Source organism: Morone saxatilis, unplaced genomic scaffold (assembly GCF_004916995.1).
Source record: "Morone saxatilis isolate NCDOM2014 unplaced genomic scaffold, NCSU_SB_2.0 Contig18, whole genome shotgun sequence".
Classification (NCBI taxonomy): domain Eukaryota; kingdom Metazoa; phylum Chordata; class Actinopteri; family Moronidae; genus Morone; species Morone saxatilis.
Window position 1 is genome coordinate 19,681,549 of NW_023339740.1, and position 7,334 is coordinate 19,688,882.

A 7,334-nucleotide genomic window follows, 5' to 3' on the forward strand; every position below is an offset into this window, starting at 1 on the left:
AAATGGACACACACATACACACACACAGCGCTGATCGATTGGGATGAAACGGTGCTAAAGCTCCTCTCTGCAAAACAATGTTTGTGGTTTTATCCTCTCAGTGAGTGGTCACACAAGGGGTTCAGATATCCCAGCATCCATCAGCAGGGGATCCACCATTATGTCCACTGATCACTTAAGTATTTACACAGCCAAAAAAAAAACCCACTTCAGAAACAATCTGAAGAATAATTTGTACGCCCACCGGATTTCATTTGGTATTATTCTGCCTTGCACTAGAGCCAGATACAATGACTGACACACATTTTACAATTCGCATCGGTGTCAGTACAAACAAAGACAAACACAAGAAATGGAATGATATTGTCATTGTTGCCACAAATTATTTCTCATTTTCCCCTGTCGGATTTTTTCCCTGAGCAACCAACAATACTGTGTGAATACTGTGGTATTAACTCTGGAGCCAAACCTACAAATTTAAAAATCAACATCCAGGGAGGGACAAACTCAACAGGTGTGTCTTTGTAAGAAACTTGATTACAAAATGGTCAAGAAATGGGGCAGCGGACTTAAAGTAGCCTTGATAGCTGCCCTCAGATTTGCCGGTCTCAGTATTAAGACCACAGATTAGCAGGCAGTGCCCAGTTGCTAGCTGTAATCAGAACGCTGATCTAGTATAATCGCTTTTTCGATAGTAAGCAAGCACGCTGGTTTCAGGCACGGCTCAGGGACGACATCTTAAGCAGCAGGAGGTCAAGGAACAGATTTCCAATTCAAACAAAAGAAAATAACCTCCTACGAGGACTGGTTAAAGGAAACTGTATTTCTTAAGCAAAAATATCATTGAACAACTTATGTGGTGGTTGTGTGTCAGCGTTGACTTGCTTTGATGTCAGTCACAGACGGCGCCCAGCTCCACTCCAAGTCGTATTTAAGGATAAAGTGAAGCTGGCGTCTTTCAGTGTGCCTCCTGGGCCACTTCTGTTTCAATATTTTATGAGCCACAGCCAAATCACCGTGTCGGAATAATTAAACATCAGTTAGGGTACACAACTACAGAGAATATATTCTGGAGGCAGCTCATCAGTGAATAGGGCGCACTGAAGGAGAGCAGTGGGGTTCCTCGGAGATCAGAGAGAGCTCACTCAAACACTCTGAGGAATCTAATTTTTCCATTACATTGTATACAGCCTAATGATTTATTGTCTGAAACACCAGAGGAACTGTTGGTTGTAAAGTGGAGGAGTGCAGCGCTAATGTGGCCATGCGTGCCTTTATGAGCGTGCAACATAATTTCACCAGATTTGCAGTTTAGCACCATTTTGAAATATCAATCTCCCAATGATTACGTTGACAACCTGCAGGAGATTTTTCCTTTTAACGAAAAAACGTAACGTAGGTGATGGCTGGCAGCAAACACTGATCAGGCTGCTGTCAAGAAACACCAACAGCAGAAGCAGATGAATTCGTACCCAAACCCTTCTTGATTGTAGGGTCCTTACTTGTGTTTTTCCTCTCTGAAAGAGGACAACTGCCTCCTTGCCAAAACTGTTGTTGCTAGGTTTTTAAAATTGGCTTTTCCTGCTACCTAAACTACACTTTGCCTCCGTGCACTGTGCTCTGCACCTTGTTTTGAGCTCTTACTGCTCATCCTGTGTAGGAAAGCTTAGTGGTTAAGAGGGCAACCATGAAAGTCCCCGGTTTGAGCATCTCTTTCTCCCTTGTTTCCCGTCATCAAACGTCTGTAATAAAAAGCATAAAAATGCCTGAAAAGTCATTTAAATAATATTTGGATAGCCTGACAGTTTAGATTGAAGTGCCATGTTTGCTTTTATGTGTCTTCTTTGCAGTGTCAGAACATCACTGGTGAACTTCACATGTCAAAGCTGAAACTGTATAATCAGTATGGTTCAGCACTAAGCCTTGTGCACACAGACATGGTTTATGTAACCAAACAGTACAGTCTGGATGTTTGTGATGCAGACCTGCAGGTCGTTTTTCACGCACTTGCACAGATACTCTTCATCTCGTGTATATTTCTACGTGTATACTTGCGTGTGTGTGTGTGTGTGTGTGTGTGTGTGTACAGTAAGTGTGTATGCATGAAGACAGATTGCACTGTCTCTTTCTCCAACAGTCCATCTCTAACGTGAGCTGACAGCCGGTGCAGATGCTGAGAGGAACAGCAGGAGAAAGTGCCCAGGACGTCTCCACACATAAAACATTTAAAAAGGCAGGGATAGCAGCTACCTTAACAAAGCGTGCGTGTGGCACAAAGTGAGACGAACAAAGCCGATGGTGTTTTCAACCTTTTGTGTGTGTGAACATGAAACAATGACAGCGAGAGCCTGTAAATGGCAGCTTACAGTTCTGATGACATCTTGGTACTACGGATCCCACAGATGTGTAATGTGACCTAGTCTGTACTGTAGTGCTGATGTGATGGGTTGTTGTCAGCAACCATTGTGGTAATTAAATATCGATACAGTTGAACTGTAAATTACAGTTAGTAGAAATAAGATAAAAGTAGCCTACAATCAATATTCAAATGTGAGAACATGCTGCTTCTCTCCGTTTTATCATTGTAGATTGAATTTCTTTGGGTTTTGGACTGTTGGTGGGAGTCGTGAATATGTTATCTGACATCTTTCAGAGTTTTCAGGCATTTTATAGACCCAACTGTTAATAATCAGCAGATTTGTCGATAATAAATGTTAGCTGCGGTCCTTCGAGCAAATTGCTGGTTCCAGCCTCTCAAATGTTTTTATAATCATTGTAAATTGAATATATTTGGGTTTTGGTTTTAACAATTATTATAATAGCCATGTCATTTATCAATCAAAAATGTCAAATATATGCTGGTTCTAGTATCTCATGGGTGATGATTTGCTGCTTTTGCCTGTTTTATAACTGCGTTTTGGACTGTTGGTTGAATAAAACATACAAACGTTCACTATTTTCTAATATTTTATAGACCAAATGATTAATCTGTTTTATTAAAAATATATGTCAGCAGCCCTGACTCACTAGGTGAATCAAAAAACTGTCAAACATGTTGCACACAAGAAAAAGGGCAAAAACTGAGAAGTGTGCACATATTTTCCATTCAAAAGTTTAGAATACGACACCTCGGTTTATAAAAAGCTCTCCTCGCTCCTGCAGAGTGACTTTGAAAAGGAAAAAAGCAAAGTAAATCTCTGCAGCTTTTTCAAATGTTTCAAAACTGTGTCCAAGTGGCCAAAGAAACGCTGTAGCGGATGTCTGAGAGCCATGTGTAACATTACAGCGGTGTAATGGCAACATCCCGGGGAGGATGTGGAAGCCGCTCTGCTAATCTCAAACCGGGTATCTGAATATACAGGCACCGAAACAAGCGCTTTAAACGCGGCGTGAACTGCGGGTTATTGCGGCGTTTAGTGACTCCTGAAAGGCGTTAAAAAAGTGAGCTAGCTACAAAACTGCTCCAAGAAGGAGTCGGACATGCCTCTCCTCCTCGACCTCCTCCTCCTCCTGCCTGCCTGCCGCTTTTTCGTCCACTGTGAAAAACCCCCTTCTTCCCCCTCGTTTACTTACAACCAGTCAGCGACTCACCCTTCAAAACTGGCAACATGTCTAAAATTTCTGCACTCACCTCAGTCCGGGTCGAGATGGTCACATGGAGGCGAGAGGAGAAGCGGAGAGCCCGACAGAGATATCCTGGAGGTTTAAACTTGTCCCGTTAGTAAAGACACAGCAGGGCTGCTAAGAAAAGCTTAGTGTGTGTGACTCTGTGTAAATGTGTGTGTGTGTGTGTGTGTCTGCAGAGTCTCTCTCTCTCTTTCTCTCTTTCTCTCTCTCCCTCCTCTCCAACACCAAGTCACTCCTAGAGGGCGGGGCTGAGAGGGAGGAGGAGACTGAAGCGCACTGTGAATGGCAGGGGTGCACAGAGTAGTGGGGGGCCCCCTGACACCACCAGGGCCCCCCCACTACCCACTACCTATAGGTTTTATGATAAGTATTATTTTTATTGGATGAAATTAAAATTTTTATTCATTTTCTTTAAAGGGGAAAGTTCAACGCCTTGTTCTTAGCAACACGGAAACTTTTCCACCTCCGTCAAGCATAAAAAGAAACTTTTTTTGCAATATTTAACAGGGTGAATAGAGTTTGTTAAATGTATTTATTTAATTTATATTCAGTTTTTTTAATGCAAGAATGTAAAATTCACATAAAACAGGCGCTTTCCTTTGAGGTGGAAAAGTTGTATCCTTCAAAGCCAAATGCGACAAATTGCAACTTAGACTTTGAAAATAAATCATGAAATGAAGAGACTAAAATAACAGCAGATAAAAACATCAGATCTGTGTGGCGCAATCACTCGTTCCTCACATTAATGCATTAAACAAACAGAAAGGTCATATTTCCATCATATTTTCTACGCTGTTTTCTTCCAGCGTTTGAGGTTTGACTGGCTCTCTTTTAATTACGTCATCTTCAGCCCTCTTCTGCAATGACATAAGAACACCAAACTAATTAGCGCCACCAACGGTTTATCTTTATGCACCAACACCTAATATTCACCCAATGGTAGTGGATGGAAACATGCATTCATTTGCATGTTCTTTTGTCAATTAGCTTTAAATCAGGGTGCAAACTACCATGGTATGCTATGAAACATTCGTAGCATTTGTGATTTGTTGTGTATTTTTGAACTTTTCCCCCTGCTTCTATATTCTTCATGCTATGCTAAGCTAATCACCTCCTGGACACTGAGAGAAAGATGTGTAAGCTTGCATGAGCCAGTGGTAAATCATTCAATAACTCTCGTCATAGGTTTCCAAGCACTCATCCTGATGAAACAATATTTTTCCACAGACTTTCTATTTAATTTAATTTTTATCAGTTTTTTTCTGGCCTCAATGCTCAAGAGGTGTCAAAACTACACTGAGACTGAAAATAAAATGATTGCTTCGTCTGCACCACCTCTCTAGTGAGACAATAGACTTTGGAAGAAAGTGCTTCACTGAGTCGTCTAAGATTCATCTCCCACTCTTTGGGATTTCTTCTTTTCTTTCTGTATCTTTTGTCTCTGCCTACTTGTGTCGCCTTTTCTTTCTAAATTTTTTCTCCTTTTTGTCTTTACTCCCATGTCTCCTGTCTTCCTGTGGTCATACATCGAGGAATCCCATCAAGTGAATCATTATTCTGTTCTGCAGAGATCTGACTCTTGGTACAAGATAGTGGTTCTTCCTGTAATGTGGGGAAATGCAAGCAGAACTATTTCACTTTTTGCTTATGTTTTTTTAGTTTTTCTGAAAAAAATAATAATTTACACTGCAAATGAAATATTTTGAGATCAGATGTTTTTCAAACTAAAGATACTGACAATTCAATTCATTCAATTCATTCAAATTTGGCTGTGCTAATAAGATTAGTGTATAATAAAGAATAATTTATAGAAAAGGACTAAAACAATAAGAAAAATATTAGAGATGTAAGGGAAACTACAGAATACAATTGTGTGCATGCTGCAAATGAAAAGGGTGACGCAAATGATTCACAGAGGACACTGTGCTCCTAGAAATTTCATTTATATGCAGTTAATGGCAGCTGCAGAAAGCATAATGCCGCCAGAGCAGTTTATGATGCCCCCACTTAGGATGCTTTCCACAGAACCAAAGTAGAAGGTCTTTAGGATCCCCAGAGAGACTCTGAATTTCGTATGCTGTCTGAGGTGGTAAAGGCACTGTCTTACTTTTCTTGACTCTTTTTAATAATGAATCATTTAGTGGTTTAATTACTGGTATTGTCCAGTAAAGATAAACACTGTCTCTCCTGTAGGCTCCTGGGGATTCCTCGGGAAAGGAAGAGTTTTATTTTGACACGTTGATCATTAAGTGCTGTATGCTTCAAGGCCCTCTAGAGCAGAGAAAACTGACCTCAATATGAAGACGTCACCAAGCTTTTGAAACATAACAGGTAAGAAAGTCAAGCTGCAACACTCTGAAACATAATGATCATAACATTTTATTACTGCATTGGTGCCTCAAGATGTATAGTATGTATGAAAATGTGATGATATCCAAACTTGGCAAACAAGCAAGTGTTCACATTTATTATTGACAGAGACACATGGATAAAATGAGGAAATAAAACTTTCAACATACTGAAAATGTGGTTGATGGAGTGAAGTGTTTGTTCATGCACTCCCCTTTCTCCTCTTAACCCTAATCTTCCTGGTCCCAAGATAGCTGGAAGTGGTGGGCAGGCTTAAGACTTTACCCTTTACATATTTCATGGATTTGCACTTGCCCCACTTCTACCAAGAGGCAGAAAGGAGTGGTTATTTTGTTGGGAGCGGCATGGCTAAACAAAGCCCACAAGTAACAGTTAAGAATGAGGATTAGGAGATGCAGTGTCTCTCAAGCTGGCACTTAGGTTTGGTCTGGAGCCATTTAAAAGAGAAGCAGAAATACGCTTTCTCACCAAGAATTAAATGAGAACCAATGTTTTAATGGCTTGCAGCTTGTTAGCCTAGCATAGCCTAAAGACTAGAAACCAGGGAAACCGCCAGTTTGGAAGCCCAGGAAGTCACTTTTTACACTTGGATAGAAAGATGTTATAGGGAGTTTCAGAAGTTCTGTTACGTGGGTTTTTTGTTACCTTTGGACAGAGCTAGGCTAGTTGTTTCCCCCTGTTTCCTGTATTTATGCTAAGCTAAGCTAAGCTAAGCTAATCATCCTCTGGCTCTAGCTTTATATTTAATGTACAGACATGAGACTATCAATCTTCCATCCAAGTCTCAACAGGACAGCATTGAACTACTCCTTTAACGTTGTCCAGGAGAGGCTTGAGATGCTGACTGTAATATTCTTGAAAATAATTAATCTGATCATTAAGTGCTGGATTTGAAAGTGAGTTTTCAAGTCTTTTCAAGCTTTCCATCATCAGTTTTTATGGCAGGCAGACAAAGAGACACACTGTTGGCGACTAACGAGACGAGAACACAGATAGAAAATATCCGACACTGCTGCAGACCTCCTCCTCAAGAAGCCTTTTCTGGAAAATACAATCTTTCTTTGTGTGATGCTATTAAAAACTGTATTATAAATCTGCTCCACAATACGCAGCATGTCTTTCTGCCCTGCATTGATCCACCCTCTCCTTTATCTCCTCTCTTTGGTGAAGACTGGATCAGTGCCAAGTAGCTGCCGTGAGCAATGAGTCCATGTTGTCAAGTCGTCCCATTAAGATATTAGCACATCAGCGAGGATGGAGTATATGCTCTTATTATTAACCTACTTTCTTTGCAATCAATGGTATATCAATCAGACTGTTATTCATCACAATGTAAT

The 7,334-nt window shown here is 40.6% G+C and overlaps 1 protein-coding gene across 1 annotated transcript in view; it reads right to left on the reverse strand.

Moving 5' to 3' along the window:
* The window catches only part of ppp1r16b (protein phosphatase 1, regulatory subunit 16B), an 82,321-nt gene extending 78,518 nt beyond the window's left edge, over nucleotides 1–3,803 (reverse strand). The window contains exon 1 of the mRNA XM_035662723.1: nucleotides 3,632–3,803. The gene's annotated coding sequence lies outside the window, so the exon portion shown is untranslated. The remainder of the gene's footprint in view (nucleotides 1–3,631) is intronic.
* Between the last annotated feature and the right edge of the window lie 3,531 nt (nucleotides 3,804–7,334).